We start from the raw sequence: 23,608 nt of genomic DNA, 5'->3' as shown, positions 1-23,608 counted from the left end.
TTCAAACCTGTTGAAAAAAGTGAAAATTTATGACGTACCTCTTGCTGTAATCCTGACTTCATCACTGTAGGCTGTATAGTAGTCTGTGTAGTAGTTGTAGTAGTAGTAGTTTACGTTCCGCCTGTGTGCTCCACACAGATACACAGTTTCTCCTACGGTATCAACTGTCACATTGAGTGTGTTGGTGTCTGTAGCTCCAATGTTCACATACTGCGAATTAGGATTCTTTTTGTACCAGAGAAACTCCCATCCAGTCTCCTGCTGCAGCTCACAGCTCAGAGTGATGGTGTCTGCAGTGTAGACAGAGCTCTGAGGATTCACGCTCACAGTCAGTTTGGGTTTTTCTGTTGGTATGAAATGGTGTCAGAGCTGCTTTTCACTTCACAACAGAAGCAATAGATTCAGTGTTCATTAAATGCTTTAATAAATATTTCTAACAAACATGTCAAATAAACATTTATATTTAACATTTGATTATACTGTAAACATATAAAACCCAGAGGCTTCTGCAAAAGACATGATGATTCTTGCGAAAGAAATTGATGCCGACGAGACAAACTAAACAAACAGGGACTCAGTTACTGACAGCTCAAAATCTGAACCCTAAAAAATAATGGAAATATATTCAATTAAAACAAAACCCCCACAGACTGACCTGATAGTCAGTGTAACAGCATCACCAAGCACAGCACCAAACACTCCTCACAGTAATGAATACTGTCCAGATCACTTCGACATCTACAGAATCCCCTCTGAATGTATACTGTGTGCACTGACTATCAGCATCAATACTTTACAGCAAATTGCGAGCTACACATGGTTAAAATGGCTCTTGTGCAATATACTGACCGACTTGTGCAATACTACCTGGGTAATACTGGGAATATTACCTGTGCAATACTCACATGTGCAATTCCACTTACGTAATACACTTATGTTAACTATATTTCTGCAAACCTGTTATTTATACAAATTACATTTTTTTCTCTCTAAATTTTGTAGTTTATTTCCTATATATAATATCCTTTTTTGTATACTTGGTACTTTTGCACTACTCCTTCATTGCCTTATCTTTTTCTCTTTATATATTTTGCTGCTGTAACAATGTAAATTTCCCCTTGTGGTATAATAAAAGGCTATCTTATCTCATCACTGATCTCTGAATCCTGTCCTCTGCAGGTGTAGGAACCACGGTCAGAGTCACCAACAGACCAGAGAAACAACTCCTGGTTTGTGTGGACTCTGTAGACTATATGTCCTCCCTCTGTGGAGAGTGGATCTTTGTTTTTATACCAGCTGTATGACCTCTGAGAATCTCCTCCTTCCTGTGTGTTACATCTGAGAGTAACACACTCTCCAATGAACACGTGTATCAGGCTTTATGGACACCACAGCTTTAGGTCTGTCTGTAATAAAATATGTACGTGTATGTAGGTAGGTAGGTTTAAAAAAAAAAGGACATGTAGTAATTCCCAAGTGTACAGAGGTGGAAAGAGACATTTTAAACACCACTATAAATAATTTTATTTGACAAACTATAGATGCATCAGTATAATTTTTTTCAGACTGAGTATGAGTAAATATGAGTAATTTTTTTTTTTTTTTTTTTTTGTATAAGCTACTTGACACTTTAATTTCCCTCTAGGGATCAATAAAGTTACTCTACTCTACTCTACTCTAAATAGTTTTGGTACTTCTTGATACAGACATGAAAATTTGGTACTTTGTTAGTATTAAACCAAATGTTCACAAATTTTTTAGGCAAATGGATGTTATGATTTTTCTGCAGCTGCAAGCTTTAACCACCCAATATTTCAAAAATAGCTAATATAATGTTGGCCAAGCAATTCTTTTTCAGTTTAAGTTGAAATTAAACCACAGTAAAACATTCTTGCCAAAAGCATCTTTTTTTCTGTCATTCATCCAGATATCCTCCTATCCTCCTCTTAATCATCTGAACTTCTGTAAGGATTTAATTACAGTGTATGTTTCATTTGTAGAAATGAAATCACAGAGATTTACAGATTCGATAGATTAGCAACACATTCAAGAAAGTTGGGACAGTGGCAAAAAAAGAGAGGGACAGATGTGGAGTGTTCCAAAAAAAAAAACCCTCCTACTGGTAAAGAGGTTAACTCGTAATTGGAAAGGCTCCATCATTCACAAGCAAGGATGGGGCGAGGTTCACCACTTTGTGAAAAACTGGACAAACAGTCCAACAGTTTAAGAACCGTTTCTCAACATACAATCGCAAGGAATTTCGGGATTTCACCATAGACAATCCATAATATCATCAAAAGGTTCAGAGACTCCAGAGAAATCTCTGTAAGTAAGGGGCAAGGCCGAAAACTAATATAGAACCCTGTGACCTTTGATTCCTCAGGCGGCAAGACATTAAAAACCAACATGACTGAATAAAGGATATGACTACACAGCAAATTCCCCAGTGTTGAATTAACACCTTCAGAGTTCATTTGTGTCTAATTGGACATATATATATGCGCTGTGGCAGTGTTGTAGTACTCGAGATCGGTCTTGGTCTCGAGACCGGTCTCGAGACCACATTTTGAAGGTCTCGGTCTCGTCTCGGAATCGACTGCATTTTTACTCAGTCTTGTCTCGGTCTCAAAGTGGACTCGGGATTTTATTTCAAGACCGGTCAAGACCACAACTGTGGGGATATCAATAAATTGCCTGTGCATTTTTGGATTTACTTGTTAATATCATTGCTGTGATTTTGCGTAAATCGTATTGCTTTGAGTACAACCAATAACTTGACTCATTTATCATTTGAAATTGTTGTCACTGTTAACGGCTGTCACCCCTCCTGCCCCCTTTCACACGCCCCCCACAAACGTGCATGTGAGTGACAGGAGAAGAGGCTGTGTGAAGATGTCAGCCAACTCGTCTGTAATAAAATTTGGTTACCTGAACCACAGAGTTTTTTTGCACAACTACAACCAAAAGAAAACACAGCGCAACATGTAAATTTTGTAAAGCAATGCTAACGGAGACGGCTGGGACCACGTCCAACTTTTACCGGCACTTGGAGAGAGCATAAAGAAAGGTAAGCTAAGTGTAAGTGAGATTTAGTGAATACTAGCTAAACACATTTGCTAACCATGTGTATACAGTATGTTTCAGGACGCCGGTTTCATTGGCTTGCCGGTTATTTACCCGCTAGCTAGGTGCGCAAGCATATTAGCACATTACCTCACTGCATCAGATAACTTAATGTTACAATGGATGTAACATTAAGTTAGCTAATGTAGTGTTAACTTTGTGTGAGAGTGAGGGGTCAGGACATGTCTTATTCCTACGTTACATTTTTTAATGTGATAAAAATGACGAGACAAGTGATGTAAAGCTATGTAGCTAATGTGTATATAGTTATGTTACATCAACGTCAACTCTGACGTAAATGATACACGCCACGCTCCCTCTCCTGGGTGAGAGAGCTAGAGTCAGCAGTCTCCAGAGTGGAGACAGAGTGACATTAATGCTCCACTTCTATGAAGTTACACATTAAATATGCTTTGCCTGGCTGTAAGCATACATCACATACTTGGAGTGCTAATTTGGGGGTTACATACACAAACAAATATATAACTCTATGTAGTCAAACACTAGAGCTTGTGTGTCTAAGTGAGTAAGTCTGGCTCGCTCAATCACTCAGATCACATCTGTCCCTTTTCCCCTTTTTTAGTATTATCCAAGGAAAGAAATAGTAAAAAAAAAAAGTCCTTACATAGTGGGGCAGCGGGGGCGTGGTCAAGCATCGGTCTGTGGCCAGAGGGCGGAGTCAGGGAAGGTAAGTGGCGGAATCACTGCACCTGATGTTGGTTAATCTGTGTTTGTGTGTCTTCCCCAGTAACCACACCCTATATAAGGAGAGAGAGAGCAGAGGAAGGAAGCTCCCTCCCAACCACAATGCATGTGTGTGTGATAGTGTGAGTGAGTAAAAGCTAAATTAAGTAAAATAAAAAGTTTTCTTTGTGGAACTTAATCCTGGCCTGCCGTCTTTCTGTGCTCCACTCATACGAACTGCCATAGTGATGCCGAAACCCGGGAATTCGAGCACAGGAAGAACAGCTCCATGGAGTCCTCCCCCTTCGCGGACCTGGTCCACGCCCTCGCCATGGCCCAGCAGAGCCAGTACCAGGTGCTAGTCACCCTCCGAAAGGAGCAGGAGCACCGGTTCAAGGGCCTGGTGCTGGCGCAGCAGGAAGACCGACAGGCATTCCGGCACCTCCTCGCGTCGGCGGGGTCCACCACCACCTCCACTGCCACGGGCCCTTCTCCCCTCACCCTCACTAAGCTGGCCCCGCATGACGACCCCGAGGCCTTCCTCACACTCTTCGAGCAGGCAGCAGAGGCCTCGGGCTGGCCGGTGAAACCGCGCACGGTGCGCCTCCTCCCCCTGCTAACGGGCGAGGTGCAGCTGGCCGCGCTACAGCTCCCCGCCGATCGCCGGCTGGTCTACGCGGACCTTCACCGGGCCGTCCTCCAGCGGGTGGGGCGCACCCCTGAACAACAGCGACAGCGCTTCCGCGCTCTGCGTCTGGAGGAAGTCGGCCGGCCGTTCGCGTTTGGCCAGCAGCTCCAGGATGCCTGCTGGCAGTGGTTGAGGGCCGACAACCACGACGCCGAGGGGATCATCGATCAGGTGGTACTGGAGCAGTTCATTGCCCGCCTACCAGAGGGAACCGTGGAGTGGGTCCAGTGCCACCACCCGGCATCGCTGGATCAGGCCATCGAGTTGGCGGAGGACCATTTGGCGGCTGTTCCGACGGCAAGACAGCAGACATCCTCTTCTTCCCTCTCTCTCTCTCTCTCTCTCTCTCTCTCTCCTCCTGTGTCTCGTCCTCGCCCCGTTCCCCCACCACGGAGGCGGGGGCCAGCCTGTCACACCCGCGGTGCCCTCCCGTTTTCCCCTTCTGTGTCTGTCTACCCCCCCGGTGAGTGAGCCCCAGAGCGCCGGTGCAGATAGGAAGGCCGGGCCGGTGTGCTGGCGCTGCGGGGAGCCGAGCCACCTCAAATAGCAGTGCTCGGTGATGGAAGTGGGCACGGTGGTTCAGATCCCTGACGTGCCAGGAGCCGCCCTCGATTGGGCCGGAGCATATCGCATACCGGTGAGTATCCAAGGGGATGCATATCAGGCTTTGGTGGACTCTGGCTGTAATCAGACCTCAATTCACCAAAGCCTGGTGCAAGACGAGGCACTGGGGGGAGCACAGGGGGTGAAGGTGTTGTGTGTTCACAGGGATGTTCACAGCTACCCTTTAGTGTCAGTCCACATTCTTTTCTGAGGGGAAAAATTTAGAGTAAAGGTGGCGGTTAATCCTCGCCTCACTCACTCGATAATTTTGGGGACTGATTGGTTGGGATTCGGGGAGTTAATGAGCCATCTAGTGAAGAGTGGGTTCTGCCGTAGTTCAGCAGGGGGAGGTCCCGGTGTCTCATTGGTGGGAGCAGCTGTCACAGAGCTGTCTACGTCATCTCCGCGTCAGAGTGAGGAGCAGCAGGCTCCTCCTCCCTCTCTCGGAGAATCCCTTGGGGATTTCCCGTTAGAGCAATCGCGAGACGAGTCTCTGCGCCATGCGTTTGACCAAGTGAGCGTAATCGATGGTCAAACGCTCCAGCCAAACGCCACCCCGTCCTTCCCCTATTTTTCTATTATGAAGGATAGGTTATACCGAGTGACGCAGGACACTCAGACTAAAGAGCAAGTCACGCAGCTTTTGATTCCAAAGAGCCGCCAGGCACTCCACGTGGCTCACTTTAATCCCATGGCTGGACACTTAGGGCAGGATAAGACACTAGCCCGACTAATGGCCCGGTTCTATTGGCCAGGGATTCGCGGCGATGTTTGTAGGTGGTGTACGGCGTGCTGCAAATGCCAGTTAGTAAATCCGGCAGCCATTCCAAAAGTGCATTTGTGCCCTCTCCCATTAATTGAGACCCAGTTTGAAAGAATTGGGATGGATCTCGTTGGGCCATTAGATTGGTCAACATGAGGGTACCGCTTTATTTTAGTTCTGGTGGACTGTGCAACGCGATACCCGAAAGCAGTGCCTCTTCGCAATATCTCAGCACACAGTATTGCGGAAGCGCTCTTCTACATCATCTCCCGAGTTGGAATCCCGAAAGAGATTCTGACTGACCAAGGCACCTCGTTTATGTCACGTACACTGAACGAACTGTATGGGTTATTAGGTAGTAAGCCGATCCGCACCAGTGTGTATCACCCACAAACGGATGGTTTAGTTGAACGGTTTAATCGCACTCTCAAAAATATAATTAAAAAATTTGTGAGGATGCATGTAATTGGGATAAATGGCTCAAACCCTTGTTATTTGCAGTGCAAGAGGTCCCCCAAGCCTCCACGGGGTTCTCCCCGTTCTAATTGTTATATGGACGTAAGCCGCGCGGCATTCCAGATGTGCTGCGAGAAAATTGGGAGGAGGGACCTTCGCCCAGTAAAAATCAAATTCAATACGTTATGGACCTGCGCGCAAAACTTCACACACCTAACCCAGGAGAATTTGCAGCAGGCCCAAGAACGGCAAACCCACCTGTATGACAGGGGTACGCGCCTTAGGGAGTTCGCACCGGGAGATAAAGTTCTCGTACTGTTGCCCACATCGAGCTCCAAATTAATCGCCAAGTGGCAAGGACCCTTTGAGGTCACACGGCGAATCTGGGATGTCGACTACGAGGTGAGGCGAACGGACAGGGGTGGGGCGCTACAGGTTTACCACCTCAATCTGCTCAAACTCTGGAATGAGGAGGTCCCCGTGGTGTTGGTGTCGGTGGTTCCAGAGAAGGCGGAGCTGGGGCCGGAGGTTCAAAAGGGAACATTGGCATTGCGTACCTCTCCAGTACCCTGTAGAGACCACCTCTCCCCGACCCAACTCGCGGAGGTCACCCAGTTGCAGACCCAGTTTTCGGACGTGTTCTCGCCCCTGCCCAGCCACACCGACCTCATAGAGCACCACATTGAGACGCCCCCGGGGGTGGGAGTGCGCAGCCTCCCTTACGGGCTACCCGAACACAAGAAAAAAGTGGTTCGGGAAGAACTCAAGGCCATGCTCGAAATGGGCATCGTTGAGGAGTCCCACAGTGATTGGAGCAGCCCGGTGGTCTTGGTACCCAAGACCGACGGGTCGGTCCGGTTCTGTGTGGACTATAGAAAAGTCAACGCGGTGTCTAAATTAGACGCATACCCAATGCCTTGTATTGATGAGTTGCTCGATCGACTAGGCACGGGTTGCTTTTACTCGACACTGGATTTGACAAAGGGTTATTGGCAGATCCCCTTGACTCCATTATCCTGAGGACAAAAAACGGCCTTTTCCACACCATTTGGCTTACACCAGTTTGTCACGCTTCCTTTTGGGCTGTTTGGGGCGCCCGCTACGTTCCAGCGACTGATGGATAGGGTCCTCCGCCCCCACGCCACCTATGCGGCCGCGTACCTAGACGATATCATTATTTATAGTAATGACTGGCCGCGGCACCTACAACACCTGAGGGCCATCCTTAGGTCGCTGAGGCGGGCGGGTCTCACAGCCAACCCGAAGAAGTGTGCGATTGGGTGGGTGGAAGTACGGTATCTGGGCTTCCACTTGGGCAACGGGCAGGTGCATCCCCAAATTAACAAGACAGCAGCAATTGCGGCCTGCCCGAGGCCCAAGACCAAAAAGGGGGTGAGACAGTTCCTGGGACTGGCTGGCTACTATTGTAGGTTTATACCTAATTATTCAGACGTTACCAGCCCGCTGACTGATCTGACTAAAAAGGGGGCACCAGATCTGGTCCAGTGGACGGAGCAATGCCAGCGGGCTTCCTCTGAGGTGAAGCCTGCACTGTGCAGGGGGCCACTGTTACACTCCCCTGACTTTTCTCTCCCTTTTACGTTGCAGACGGACGCGTCGGACAGAGGGCTGGGGGCCGTTCTGTCCCAGGAGGTGGAGGAGGAGGACCGCCCCATCCTGTACATAAGCAGGAAGCTGTCGGTGCGTGAGGGGCGCTACAGCACCATTGAAAAGGAGTGCCTGGAGATCAAGTGGGCGGTCCTCACCCTCCGCTGCTACCTCCTGGGGCACTCTTTCACCCTCTGTTCGGACCACGTGCCCCTCCAGTAGCTCCACCGCATGAAGGATGCCAATGCACAACTCACCCGTTGGTATCTGGCACTCCAGCCCTTTAATTTCAAGGTGGTCCACAGGCCGGGGGCGCAGATGGCCGTGGTGGACTTCCTCTCCCGTCGGGGGGGAGTCAGCTGCTGGCCGGACGGCTGTCCAGCCTGAGTTGGGCGGTTATATGGCAGCGGGGGCGTGGTCAAGCATCGGTCTGTGACCGGAGGGCAGAGTCAGGGAAGGTAAGTGGCAGAATCACTGCACCTGATGTTGGTTAATCTGTGTTTGTGTCTTCCCCAGTGACACGCCCTATATAAGGAGAAGTAGGAAGCTCCCTCCCAACCACAACGCATGTGTGTGTGATAGTGTAAGTGAGTGCGTGAGTAAAAGCTAAATTAAGTAAAATAAAAAGTTTTCTTTCTGGAACTTAATCCTGGCCTGCTGTCTTTCTGTGCTCCACTCATACGAACTGCCACACATAGTCAAAGTTGAATTTTGGTTTTAATCCTGTCATTGTGTATTTGTGTTTTTCAGACACTTTGTTGTCAGAGGTGGAGAACATGATCGACAGTGAAGGAGATGCAACTGACTCTGGGGCCATGAATGTGGATTCATCCAGTGATTCGCCACCAGTCAAATGCCCATGCCTTCTGTCCCGCTACAAGGCTCACAAGAAGCGCAACTCAGCCCAGGATTCAAGTGTTATAACACAGATAAGCAAATACTTTGATGCCATCAATGACACCGACAATGCACTCATCTTCTGGGCCAAAAACCATGACCGATTCCCACAACTCCACAAGTCGCCACTGAAGATGCTGTCAGTCCCTGCCTCCTCAGCACCAGTGGAAAGGGTTTTTAGAAGAGGGGGCATCATAATGAGACCCCATCGTACACGTTTAGGTCACAGAATGTTGCAGTCTCTGATATTTCTAAAATGCAACCAAACTCTTCTTTTAAAGTCCATGTTTTTGTGGTCTTTCTCAATGTCCATATCATGTGTTTATCATTCGTGGTGTGCATGGACTTAAATGTTTCAGCACTACAGTTTGTTCTGGTTTGGCATATGATGTCATCATTTTTGAAACTACTTGCACAAAAAAATTGTACTGTATTAGATGGATGGTAAATCATTCAGTACAGTGTTAAAGATGGTTAAGTTGATTTCAGCTTAGGAAAGTTCCCACACATGAAATTCATCTCTGCAGTGCCTTTTGATTATTTTATCAAGACATTTCATTATACAGACATATAGGTCAACAAAAGAGGTGAATGAACAAGAATCTTCATTTGTTTTCTGTGGGTGTTTTTATGGGAATGTGGATTACTTACAGGTCTATTTGAGGGGTGCCTATGGTTTGCACGTTCCATTTTATCATAAGTGGGTCATGCAGTTTGGGACACTGGTCTGGTCTTGGTCTTGACTTGGTCTCGCCCTGTCTCGGTCTTGGTCTTGTCTCGGTCTCGACCCCTCAAAGTCTTGGTATTGATACACTATGGTCTTGTCTTGGTCTCGGTTTAGGTGGTCTTGACTACAACACTGCGCTGTGGTCTGACAAGAACTGTTTTTAGAAATCATGGATGTTGTGTCCTGCAGGCTGAAGAGGATTAGGACCATCCAGACTGTTACTAGCACAATGTTCAAAAGTCAACATCTGTGGGGATGTTAGTGCTTGACTAAAGTTTGTTGGTGAACGAATGAACAAAGACTACCAGTGGAACTGGTTCACTGCACAAAGTGGATGGAATAATTAAGGAGGACTACCTCAGAATTCTTCAGCATAACCTCAGATCATCAGAAGCTTGAACAGAGTTGGGTGTTCCAACAGGACAATGACCCCAAACACACACCAGATCTGGTTGTGGAATGGATAAAGCAGGCTAACATTAAGCTTTAAGCAAGCCCTGACCTCAACCCTATTAAAAATATATTTAAAAGTTGGGGTTTTGCTGGAAACATACAAAGCAACTTGAACTCAACCAATTTTGCCAGGAAGAGTGGTCAAATATCCAACCAGAATTCTGCCAGAAGCTTGCTGATGGTGACCAAAAGTGTCTGATCAAGGTGAAACTTGCTCAGGGACATTTAACCAAATACGAGGGTGTGTGTGTGTATATATGTATGTGTGTATATATATATATATATATATATATATATATATATATATATATATATATATATATATATATGTGTGTGTGTGTGTGTGTGTGTGTGTGTGTATATATATATATATATATATATATATATATATATATATATATATATATATATATAAGATATTTTTTTGACTGCGTGTTGATTTCAGAAATCCCCAAATAAATTAAAAGTAGTGCACCAAATAATTTTTTTTTCTATGAAAGTTATGCAATCATTCTGCCACAGAAAAAGAAAAGGTCTTTTGTAAAATTCTGACCACAACTTCATTTCTAATAAAGTGTCTGGGAATTGTATAGGTTTTACAGTGCGAGTCTATACGCGTGTGCGCACGCCAGAGGTATGCACTCCGTCGAGTGCCTTTCTAGTTTATTTTTAATGATTTGGGTGAAATGATTCATATTCAGAAATTGATCAGCAGGGTTTTTTTCTGCATGTTTCCAAAATTAATGCTGAACATTAAGTGGTTTTCACATAGTGCCTATTGTATTACTTAGTGTATGCATTAGAAATTATTTAATCTTTAACATTAACATTTGAAAAATAAAGAACACACACACTACTTGTCTTTGCTACGCGTTACAAATTTGTTTTATTTGTACTCTTAGAAAACATTTACAGAAAAAAGATGAAATTTAAAAAAATTCCATTATTTGAACCAATAAAATCCAATACATTCCTGGGATTTTCATACAAAACCAAACTAATGGACTTGGCAGTGTGATGCTACTCGGAGCCTGCTGTGAAAATTAGTGAAACTAAAGTGTTGATGGTGCTTACACTATAGCCAGTGTTCATAAATGTACCAGCTCATGGACCAGGTCACTGCTGCCAGGCTGAAACTGAGCTTGGTTTAAATAATGGAAATTCGTCAGACTTTGCAGTGCAAAACTGAAGAGAAACAGGCCAGAGAACAAGGAGAGACAAGGAAGAATAATCTTACTACACTGGATAATGAAAATAACCAGCGAGAACATAGATATGAGCTGAGGTCTGGTGTTCAACTTTCCTCCTGATCCTGATAAACGTTGATGTCATTCAGTTCAATGATGATGATTTTCTGTACTTTCAAGCAACACTTTAATTGTATACTGCTTTTGATATGAATAACAGTGTCATGAAAATTCCAATATCTGGGCTCACGCTAGCTGCTCGCACGTCCGCAAATTGCGAAGTTTTATTCCAATTTGCGAAAAGAAAATCATCTGTATTTGCATTTTATGCGAAAGTCATTTAAAGTTTAAGCAAAATCCATCAAACAATTGCGATTTCTCAAGATAAACAGTACCTTTCGTGTTCATCTTCGATGTTTTGATTTATAACCAACGCCCCCGTGTTTCAAAGCTTCTTATTGGTTGACGGCAAATTACGTCTTCCAATAGTATCAGACCTTACATATAAAATGATCAATTTCCGAGTTGCGCTGATAATGTCGGCAATTCTCGCTCATCAGTGAACAAGATTATAGCGAGGTTTGTTTAAAATAAATTATCCGACTTTACATATGACAAAAAATTTATCTAAAAAGTGAGATAACACATTAGAATATTCTGTTAGCTTTCTCAGTTAGGGATAAAAACACGATATAACCATTCTAAAGACGTATTTTCTACATAATATCAACCCTGACAGAACTTTGGAAGAACTCACAGATGAACCAGGATATATCGACTAAGTGTACCTTGTTTTCAGAGCGTTTTGACGCACATGGTTCAAAGTTTTGACTGCAAGTGTTTCATTTGAGAAATTAATGGTGAATATCATTATATTTGAGTTATGAGATTAATTTATAAGAAACAACCATTGATTTTAACTCCCTGAGCTCCCTTCATCCTACCCATAAAGACACCCCCCTCCCCCTAAACACACACACACGAGGCAATACCAGTGGTTGAGATGTTAAAATAGAATTTTGAAAAAAATAAAATAAAAAATAAAATTAATATATTAGCAAGGCCAGCCACTGATATTGGTCAAGTCAGACACTGACGTTGGCCAGGCCAACTTGGCCAGTTCAAATTTATACATGACCTTGGGTTACCATGGACCTCTAAATGGCCTCTAACTCCCAAACCATGGCAGATGAAGCTTAAGTTTGTATAAGCAGTTAATATGAAATCAGCATTTTCCTGAACATAGCATACATGACCTCGGGGTACCTTGAAAGGTCAGACTCGAGGTTGCTCAACTTTGAATTGCCTATAACTCCCAAACCATGGCAGATAGAGCTCAAATTTGTATAGGCCACTAATATAAAGTGATATATCACCTTTCCATTGAACTTAGTTTATATGACTCTGTAAGGTTGCTCAACCTTGAATATTGTATACTCTCCAAACCATGGCAGACAGAATTCAAGTTTGTGTAATCAGCTAATATAAAGCCGTATAAGAGGATTCAAGAATAAATAAGCATTCTATGAACATAAATCAAGAACATGGAAAGACAAAGGCAGGAAACAAGCTTGCAAAGACTATTGAAACACCAACAAACTACAATAACAATTCATTTTTCAATATTATGTCAGTGCAAGAAACATTAAGAAGTATAACATATCTTGCTAAAAAAATTACTTTGCTAAAAAGAAAATTGTTCTTTTAGCATTTCTTGCAAAGCGAAATTGCAAATTGCTAAAGAAAAATTTGAGTCTTTAGCACTTTTCGTTAAAACAATTTGGGTCCTAGAGTGAGCACAGAATATAGAAATATAAAATCACCATCCTTTTCCTTAACCTAGCTCAATCTGGCAACCCAACCATTGGGAGGTGAGAGAGAGATCTGTGCCCCAGTGCTTGTTGCAGTTCCTATTTTTAACCAGTAGGTGCAATAACTGTAATCCAGCCACTGGGGGTGCATAAACGTACTCTTGCTGCTGGTCCCAAACCTGGATAAATGGAGATTGTTTCATAAGATCTTAGAGAATGAGAAAATGCTGAATGAATGGAGAGTGTGCTAGTCCCAAAATACAAGAATAAGGGAGATGTGCAGAGTTGCGGTAATTACAGAGGGATAAAATTGATGAACCACACCATGAAGTTATGGGAAAGGGTATTGAAGGGGAGATTGAGAAGAGAGGTAGCAATCTGTGAACAGCAGTACGGGTTTATGCCAAGGAAGAGCACATCGGATGCAATTTTTGCTTTAAGAATGTTAATGGAGAAGTACAGGGAAGGCCAGAGAAAGCTACATTGTGTGTTTTGTAGACCTGGAGAAGGCATACGATAGAATGCCGAGAGATGAGTTATGGTATTGTATGAGAAAGTGTGGAGTGAATGAGAAGTATATTAGTGTGGTGCAAGACATGTATGAGAACAGTGAAACAGCAGTGAGGTGTGCAGTTGGAATGACTGAATGGTTCAAGGTGAAGATGGGACTTCATCAAGGATCTGTTTTGAGTCCTTTCTTGTTTGCTTGATGGACGAAGTGAGGCAAGAGTCACCATGGAACATGATGTTTGCGGATGATAGTGATATGTGGTGAAAGTAGAAAGGAGGTTGAGCTGGGTTTGGAGAGATGGAGGTATGCACTGGAACGAAGAGGAATGAAGGTGAGCAGTAGCAAAACAGAATACATGTGCATCAGTGAGAATGGGGATGAGAGTGTAGTGAAGATGCAAGAAGTAGACGTAAAGAAAGTTGGTGAATTCAAGTACCTGGGGTCAACTGTACAGGAAAATGGGGGCTGCGAGAGTGAGGTGAGAAAGAGAGTGCAGGCAGGGTAGAGCAGTTGGAGAAGGATTTCGGGAGTCATTTGTGATAGGAAAGTCCCAGCAAAAGTGAAAGGTAAGATGTATAAGACAGTAGTGAGACAGCTGTGATGTATGGATTGGAGACCGTACCCTTAACGAAGAGACAGGAGGCAAAGTTGGAGGTGGCGGAGTTGAGGATGTTAAGGTTTGTGATGGGAGTGACAAGGTTGGACAGGATAAGGAACGAACACATCAGGGGGACAGCACATGGGGAGAGCTTGGGAATTAAGCTAAGAGAGAGGAGACTGAGATGGTATGGGCACATCCTGAGAAGAGATGCAGAGCATGTTGTAAGGAGAATGTTGAGGATGGAGCTGCCAGGCAAACGAAAACAAGGAAGGCCAAAGAGGAGATACTGTGCTCAGCGTAAATGTGTACACCCCCTTTGAAAAGCAACATTTTAAACAATATCTCAATGAACACACAATTTCCAAAATGTTGACAAGACAAAGTTTAATATAACATCTGTTTAACTTATAACGGGAAAAAGTAAGGTTAATAATATAACTTAGATTACACATTTTTCAGTTTTACTCAAATTAGAGTGGTGCAAAAATGAGTACACCCCACAACAAAAACTACATCATCTAGTACTTTGTATGGCCTCCATGATTTTTAATGACAGCACCAAGTCTTCTAGGCATGGAATGAACAAGTTGGCGACATTTTGCAACATCAATCTTTTTCCGTTCTTCAACAATAACCTCTTTTAGTGACTGGATGCTGGATGGAGAGTGATGCTCAACTTGTCTCTTCAGAATTCCCCAAAGAAAATAATTTATTTCCACCACAAAGGTGAAGGCTACAAGAAGATCAGCAAAGCTTTACGGTACTTATCAGTCAGAATACTGTAGCAAAAGTGGTACAAAAATTTAAGAAAGATGGAACTGCAACCATCTCACAGAGACATCCAGGTCGTCCACGGAAGTTAACACCTTGACAGGAGCGTCTTCTGATGAGAAGGGCTGAAGAAAATAGACATGCAAGCTCACTGCAGTTATCTAAAGTAGTGGAAAGCCAAACTGGGGTGACTATTTCCCGTGACACAATACGGCGTACACTGCAGAGGAATGGCATGCATGGATGCCGTCAACGAAAGAAGCCTCTCCTAAAGCCCAGGCACAAAAAAGCCTGCCTAGAATTTGCCAGGGCCCATGCTGACAAAGATGAAGACTACTGGGACTCTATACTCTGGAGTGATGAGACCAAGATAAATGTTTTTGGAACTGATGGCTTCAAAACTGTATGGCGTCGCAAAGGTGAGGAATACAAAGAAAAATGCATGGTGCCTACAGTGAAACATGGTGGTGGCAGTGTCCTTACGTATGTGTGGCTGCATGAGTGCTGCTGGTGTCGGGGAGCTGCATTTCATTGATGGCATCATGAATTCACAGACGTATTGCTCTCGACTGAAAGAGAAGATGCTACCATCACTCCGTGCTCTTGGTCGTCGTGCACTTTTCCAACATGACAACGATCCTAAACACACATCTAAGACCACTGTTGGATTTCTGAAGAAGAACAGCGTGAAAGTGATTCAGTGGCCAAGTATGTCTCCTGATCTGAACCCAATCGAACAGCTATGGGGATACAGATGTGTATCCAAGATGGCGGCACAGGTGTTTTCACATTTGTCTCTGCGTTTGTTTGTGTAGCTAAACTGTGTTTATATACGTTTGAATGGGCTACCAGATCTGATAAACTTATATTCTGGGACTTCAGAACTTAAACCGCAGCAGCATTCGCAAACAGCAACATAATTAAGCCTAATTAACAAACGCGCAACTTGGATAACATCAACATCATGAAAGTGGTTGGCCTGCTACTCCTGCTTGCTTATATGCTGAGCTTACCCGAGGAGTGTGTTCTGCTATGTGGTGAGCAACTGAACGTATTCCGGATTGTTTTTCAGAGTTCTGGCACTATGGTGCTTCTTTCAAGAAGTACTGCTTTCCACCTGACTTCATCCACTACCTCCACCGAGGCCCCATTGGGACTGCTGCCCCAATGGACAGAGATATGATCCATGCCCACCTCTAAGCGTGAGCAGGGATCCTGGGCTACCCGGTCAACAAAACCAGCAACCCTATGGATTATTCTACTCCTGTTCCTCTCAGGTAACATTCACCCCAATCCAGGCCCAGAGCGGATTGAATTCACAAACCCCGACAAACTAAAAAACAGTAGTGGCTTGCGTTTTTTTCATGTAAATGTACATAGCCTGGTGAATAAAATTGATGAAATTCGCCTGTGGGCGAAGTTGACAGAAAGTGACATAATTGTTCTCTCTGAGACATGACTTAAACCTTTAACTACTGACAGTATGCTCCATATCGATGGATATAATCTCACAAATATAAAACATTCTGGAAACTAGTTAAATCTACCTCGGGGGATGTGCCACTCCCCACCATTCCTGAAGCTATTGTAACAGAACAAGGAGAAGTGAGGGGTAAACTAAATTTAGCAGAGGTTTTTAATAAATATTTTATCAATGCAGGAATGGTGACACAGTCGGTCCTCCCAACCTCCAATGCGGACAGTGAACCCCCTTCAGTCTCTTCTAGCTTTTTGAATGTGTTTAACTTTTCTTACCCTAGGCTGACACTTGCACGACTTTTGGCCACGATTTTGTCGTGGCAAGTCGTGCCATTTTGGGGCACGAACTGGGAGGCTCCCGCACTGTTCACGACTAGTTCACGCATAGTTCACGACGAGTTCACGAATGCGTGCCCGTCCACATTCATGAACTGGCACGACGAGTTCACGCATAGTTTGCGCATAGTTTATGCACTTCCCGCATTGGCACGACGAGTTTGCGCAATTTGGACGGTGTCGTGCCGACTTGGGCACGCCTGTGTCATGCACAACCTCATCCTCATCAGATACCCACACGCAATTTCAGAAGTGGACCGCGAAGATCCGGACACACATGATCTGATCCCTGGTGGATGGAGGACTGACCGACACCTGCAGGGGCTGCTGCCTCTAACCGGCCATCATACCCAGAAGGATGCAAAGGATCAGCGAGACTACCTGTCACATTACTACATGTCCCCTGCTGGTGCTGTCCCTTGGCAAGAAAGAATGGTATACTGACAGTCAATGAAAATGTCCAGGTGACATTTATGAAAATAATTTTATTCATAAGCTATGAAATCATGTACTAGAAGCTTACAGATCAATATACTGACATTTAACTCGAGATGAATAAACAAAAAAATCACAATTGTTGTGAGCTTTGATAATGTACAGTCTGAACAAAATGAATACCCTGTAATTGGAAAGTTGCAGCTTCAGTACCGAGTATTGTCCCCACCAACAGCAATACAAGCCGTCAGTCTGCGACGCATACTGCGTATCAAACGGCGAATCCTGTCTTGTGGAATGGCCTGCCACTCCTCTTGAAGAGCCTGGATCAGTTGACCTCTGTTCATGGGACGAGGAACACGGTTCTGGATCTGAACACCAAGGTGATCCCATAAATGCTCAATGGGATTGAGATCAGGTGAATACGCAGGCCATGGCAGGGTTTGGACATTCAATCGACGCCCAACTTCTGAAAAACTTAGGCTGGCTTGCACCATGCCGAGGGCCCGCCATCTGTCATCTGGATTTAACCGTGGCATCTTGGACATAAGGAATACAAAAGTCGGCTTTTTCATGGCCTTAATAAAGGCTATCCAACCCATCCTTTCAACCGTGTACAAATTTTTGTTTTTCTCCAAAACAGCACTTTGAGCTGATTCCTAAAGACCACTCCCTGAAGACTATTGAAAAATGTTTGGATTGAGGAGAACTCATTAATGACTTCTGTGTACGCTATTCAATAGAAACATCTCAAAACAAATATTTCCCCAACTCCGTATTGCATAATATGTTGAATTATTGACCTGGACTTTTTCATTGACTATGTGGTGAGAATGATTTTAAACAATTTGGACCTGGTAAGATCTTTTCAGAGCTGTTGGATGATTTAAAAGATCTGGAAGAAAATGGGATTACTGTTGGTGGTGAAACAGTCAAAGGGGCTTTGTATTGTGTTGCTGGTGACAATTTGGGATCACACAGCATTGGAGGGTTTACAGAAAATTTCAGCCAATCCCAGTGCTTCTGCAGATACTGTGAAATAACTCGGCATGATTTTCATGATGACCCCCTTGTTTGTGGTCCACAGCGGAACCCAGATAACTACAAGGCAGCTCTTGCACGCCTACAAGAAGAAGGCATTCGAGACGTGAAGGGAATTAAGGTAAATTCCGTTTTCAATGACTTGGAATCTTTTCATGTATGTCAACCGGGTCTTCCACCTTGCTTGGGCCATGACTTGTTTGAGGGCATTGTATCCTATGACGTTGCACTGTTCTTGAAGTATTTCATTAAAACAAAGAGATGGTTTACATACTCAGTTTTGAATCGGCGAATCAAACAATTCAAATACAAAGGATCTGATGCCCTCACAAAGCCATGCAGTGTCAACCCTGATGCAGGTAAACTCTCTGGTCAGGCGGTGCAAAATTGGAATTTTTTGAGGTTGTTGCCTGTGCTGATTGGTGATAAAGTGCAAGATCCAGATGATGCTGTGTGGCAGTTAACACTACATCTTAAAGATGTTGTGGATTTGGTTTGTGCTCAAAACATTTCCATGCCACAGGTAGCTTACCTTGAGATAACAATCCAAGATTATTTGGATTCAAGAAAGGACTTGTTTCCTGAGAGTAAACTGAAGCCTAAACATCATTACTTACGACACTATCCTGCACTTATTCTAAAATTTGGCCCACTTATCAGATTATGGACAATGTGATTTGAAAGCAAGCATGCCTATTTCAAAAGGTGCGCAAGGCATTTGAAAAACTTTAAAAACATATGTCTCACTTTGTCTGAAAGACACCAAATGTTTCAGGCATATCTATCAGCTGGATTAGGATGCAGTCAGTTGTTACAGGTGAAAAACTGTTGTTCTTTTGTCCCCAGCCTTTACAGTGATGCCATTAAGGGTGCTGTTGCTGGTTTTGGATTTTCAGAAAATGACACGTGTCTCCACAGACATCCAGTATAAGGGCACATCATACAAAAAGGGAGATTTCCTCATTACAAAAAAATGATGAGTCCATTGAGTTTGGAGAGATTGCTATCATTTTAATCCAACATAATGCAAATGTTCATTTTGTCTTGGACATGCATTCATCTGCATATCACAATGAATATCACCTGCACTCTGTGACAAAATTGACTGCACAGTTGCTTTGCCTTCACATTGCTAATTTGGTAGATTTCTATCCCTTAAAGTCATACATCATCAACGGGCACCGTGTCATTCCATTAAAGCAGTGTATTGTCACAGTGAAGTTTTTCACACACTATACTATCTACAGCATGCCACCAGACACAATGTGCCAACCAGTAAGGCTTGACTTGTTATAGCTATCCCAATTTATAGTTTATAGGTGAACTTGTATATAGTTAATATGCTTGGTAGAAATCTCACACACTATACTGTAAATAGAATATCCATCTACAGCATGCTAATCACACAATGTGCCAACCAGTAAGGCCTGACTTGTTATAGGTATCCCACTTTGTAGTTTATAAGTGAAGATGTATATAGTTAATATGCTTGATATAAATTTGAACGTATGAGCGGTCCAGACATTCAGAAATCTCTAACCCTGACTTAAAATGCAAATCTGTGACATTTTAATGCCTGCTTGTCCAAATGGGGTTTGTGTACTTATATAATTGTTGGATACATGCAATCATCAAACATTAATTGTAATCGAAAAGTTGTCCACTGCATTGGCTTGTGGAACCCCTCTGATTTCACTTGTTCTTCTTTGATTACAGAAAGTATGGATTTGACAAAAACGTTTCTAAGAACGTCAATCGATGAAGTCTTGTCTGACCTCCCTGAGATGTCAAAGCAAATGCTTGAAGAGACCTTACAGTCCCTTGGTGTGGAGACATCTGAAGACTTTCGGTTCATACAGGAGGCGGATTTGCTCCCAGCACTGAGGCCAATTCAAGCCCGGAAAGCCGTTGCAGCTTGGAAGCTGACATGTAAGTCAGTAAATGCAGTTATAGGATTCAACCTGTTCTTCTAGTTGAAACATACCATACTTGGAAGTATCGAAATTAGATGTGACCTAAAGAAACATTTGTTGTGTTTGTGTCTGTGTGTTTGCAAGCAGTCCAGATTTCTGAAACCAGCAGCTCATCTGTTAATGCGTCACCGCAACCATCCACCTCATCTGCTTCACCCATGCAATCACCAAATAGTTCATCCTCCAACAGCCCAGGCAATGATTGGCTGGATAAGTTCGTCATCCCGTGTGAAAAGTTCCCTGAGAAACTAATGCAGTGTCTCTCTAGAGGGAAGCGTCCAAGTCCTCAGCTGAGGAGAGAAATGGTCCGGATCTTGGTCCGTGAGTTGAATCCAGAAAAGACACACATCAGTAAAAGGCACTGCGTGGAGGTTGCCAAAAAAATGGTGGGAAAATTCCCGCAATCCCTACAAGACGTTATAGAAGGAGACATCATTGGGCCTGGTTATCACTCCCTGGCGAAGCAACTACAGAACCGGATTGAAAATGTGAAGCGAAACATGACCCCAAAAATCATAAAAAGACGTCATCTCACAGCAGACTCAGACACTGATGAAATACCCCCAGAAAAAAGGGCAGCTGTCCAAGACACCTATGGGTGCATAAATTGGCATGTGAAATTTCTTCCCCTAGAAGAGACCCCTGAGACGCAGCAGGAGAAAAAAGAAAAGCTGAAGGTGATGTCTCAACAACCTGATGCAAATCCACAGGAAGTAAAAGATCTTATGAAAGCTACTTACTACACACAGAGGAAACAAGTGAACCTGGGGGAACATGTGAAGCAACTTCTTGATGAGTGGCCATTTTGGTTTGAAGAACTTGGCATGGCAGTTCATTTCAAACATTTGACCGGAATTGATCTGATAGACACTTTTTCTCGGAATGTGGATCTGAAAGGGAAACGCCTTCTGAACTACCTAAACACAGTTTGTCCGACAAAGAACAAAAGGTTCCTACAGGCCCTAACAAAGCTGAAAATGGTGAGGGGAGAGGCAATTGGTTGCTCCGAAGATCTCAAAGAGATGATCCTCCTTCTACTTTCCCACTTTGATGACCAAGAAAACTCAATGTTCTGCTATGTGGAGGACACCTGCCTAGGGCGGGAAGTAGACGTGGACCAACTCGAGATTACCCCCACAATTGTTGTGTGTGGTAAGTTTTTCTTGGTATTCTTTCATTGGGGAGGCCTGGGAAAAGTTGGCAAGCGGGGTTGCAGAGGATGACTTCAGAGTAGTATGGGCGGCAACCGGCAGGTAATGATGGATATATATACACACATGCACACACCAACACACCTGGGCATTTAGACTTGAGTGTCTAAATGCCCCGGTAGACATAGATGTCACTATCATAACCTACCAGCTTGTCAATTATTGGCCATGGAGGCATCCTCTGCACTTCCCACTTGCCACTTTTTTACATATTTGTGTACAATGCATGTATGTGCACCAATTTGTATGTGTTTGTCCAGAGAAGGAAAATACTGGGGGTGCTTAACCCTTTGGTGACTGACCCCTTGAAAATGGTTCCTCCAGGAACCATGACGTTTCAGTTGTCAAGACAATGGAAAAACTAAAATACAAATACAAGAGCATTTTGTTTTGTGCACAAGAGCATTGTGACGTATCTTTGTTTTTGTATTTTAGTTTTTCCGTTGTCTTGACAACTGAAACGTCATCGTTCCTGGAGGAACCATTTTCAAGGGGTCAGTCACCAAAGGGTTAAGCATAGCAAAGGAGTTATACCACACAAGCATTTCAATTTTTCACAAAATGACCTGTCTAGATGTTTTAATGGTAATAAACATCACTAGCCTTAAATGTGGGCCAAAAGCATATCTTGTCATTGCATTCTGCAATGTTTCAGGAACAATCAAGTAGACTTAAGTCATAGGCAATTGGACTACTTTTCGTAGCTTGAAGACACTTCGTTTGCATCTCTAACATACTACTTCTGCTCCAATTCTGAATGGGGGTGAGAAGGTACTGCTTACTTTACCTCTGGACAGTGGACTTGTTAGGCCAACCCACATGATACTCAAAATTTGAAATGGACAAAATATCTTCAAGCTTCAAAAAGATATCGATTTGCCCACAACTTGCCTCTTTTGACTAAGATTTTCTGGATAAACAAGAATGTTAACATGTTTTTTTTTTATTTAGGCTAAACTGTCATGATGTTCTCGTTTTAGGGCGGTCCTGCTTTTCCTCGAAGAGGTACATGTTGAGTGTGGACAAACAAATAGTGAATGACAATATCCCCTCCTTCATGACTGCAGTCTGCCTGATGTTCGGGAGCTATTATTGCTTCAACATTCACTATCCAGAAGAGCTTGCGTCAATCCTGGAGTTTCTGCAGAGGTATGTTCATTTGGCTTGCAAGCAACACATTAACCCTTTTTTGCCTAGTGCCTGGTGTAATTTTTGCATGAAGAAGGTGAAATCTCCCACTACTCGGGGTACGTGCAACGCTTTAAAAAAAAAAAATGAAATTACTGCAAAATTATCAGTTCCTCTGATTTTACTACTTCAGTGTAGTAAGACACTTTTATTTAATTTTATAAACGACTGACATTTAAAAAAAATGAGAGATGGTCATGACTCTCCAACAGATTTCTGCATGTCTGTTGTGCCCTCCCCCTTTAAGGTGCTTCTTCTCCATTAACCCCAGAAGGGAACAAAGGTGGTGAAGACCTCTTCCCGGCTACAGGTCAACCCTCGTGTCCTCACGCTAATTCAAGACCTGGCAGATCACGAATGGTGCAATGCCTGAACATGGTAGGTTAGACAACCGAGTTTGAAAAGTGTTCTACATAAGTACAACACAATGTTTTCAGGGTAGACTGGCTGAACACATGTATGCAATCTGCACAGGCAATTTGAACTACCCCATGGGTAAACACCACGTGGAACATCATAAGAATGACCCATATATCTTGATTTGCTTGTTTGTATGATTGAATGGCTAATGCAGTCATTATTTGATTGCCAACTGGTTGAGCAGCAAGGCATATGCAATATGTGACATAATTGCTGCATTAAAATGCATTAATACCTAAAATTAGATAAATTAAATTTGATTCTGTTAATTTTTGTTCTCATGTAGCCTAAAACCATTTGAGAGTAGAGGGACTACTCACACTTTTTTTTTATTTTAGGTCTGTATGGTTTCAGGTTTGTATACCATTGTAAATATTTTGTTTTGATGTCCACCATTCAGGAAGATGAACCTCTCCTTGGCCCCTCTGGAAAGACTTGAAGCAAGAGCTAAGACACACGGCACATCACTTGCGTCTCTCTCTCTCTCTCTCTGCATTTACATATCTCTCTCTCTCTTCTCATGCGTGCACGCGCTACCAACCTTTTGAAGTGTTTTTATGTTTTGTGTACTCTCTACACACATTTGGCAATTCTTCAAAACATGTTTGATTATAAGAACCAATGTGAACTGCTCGATTAACC

General features: G+C 43.6%; 1 pseudogene; it reads right to left on the bottom strand.

Annotated features, from left to right (window-relative positions):
* Positions 1 to 23,608, bottom strand: part of LOC132886044 (Fc receptor-like protein 5) — a 107,995-nt pseudogene that overhangs the window by 29,563 nt on the left and 54,824 nt on the right.

Source organism: Neoarius graeffei, chromosome 1, assembly GCF_027579695.1.
Source record: "Neoarius graeffei isolate fNeoGra1 chromosome 1, fNeoGra1.pri, whole genome shotgun sequence".
Taxonomy (NCBI): Eukaryota; Metazoa; Chordata; class Actinopteri; order Siluriformes; family Ariidae; genus Neoarius; species Neoarius graeffei.
Note: the sequence above shows the minus strand (reverse complement) of the source record. Positions and strands in the feature narration are given on the sequence as shown.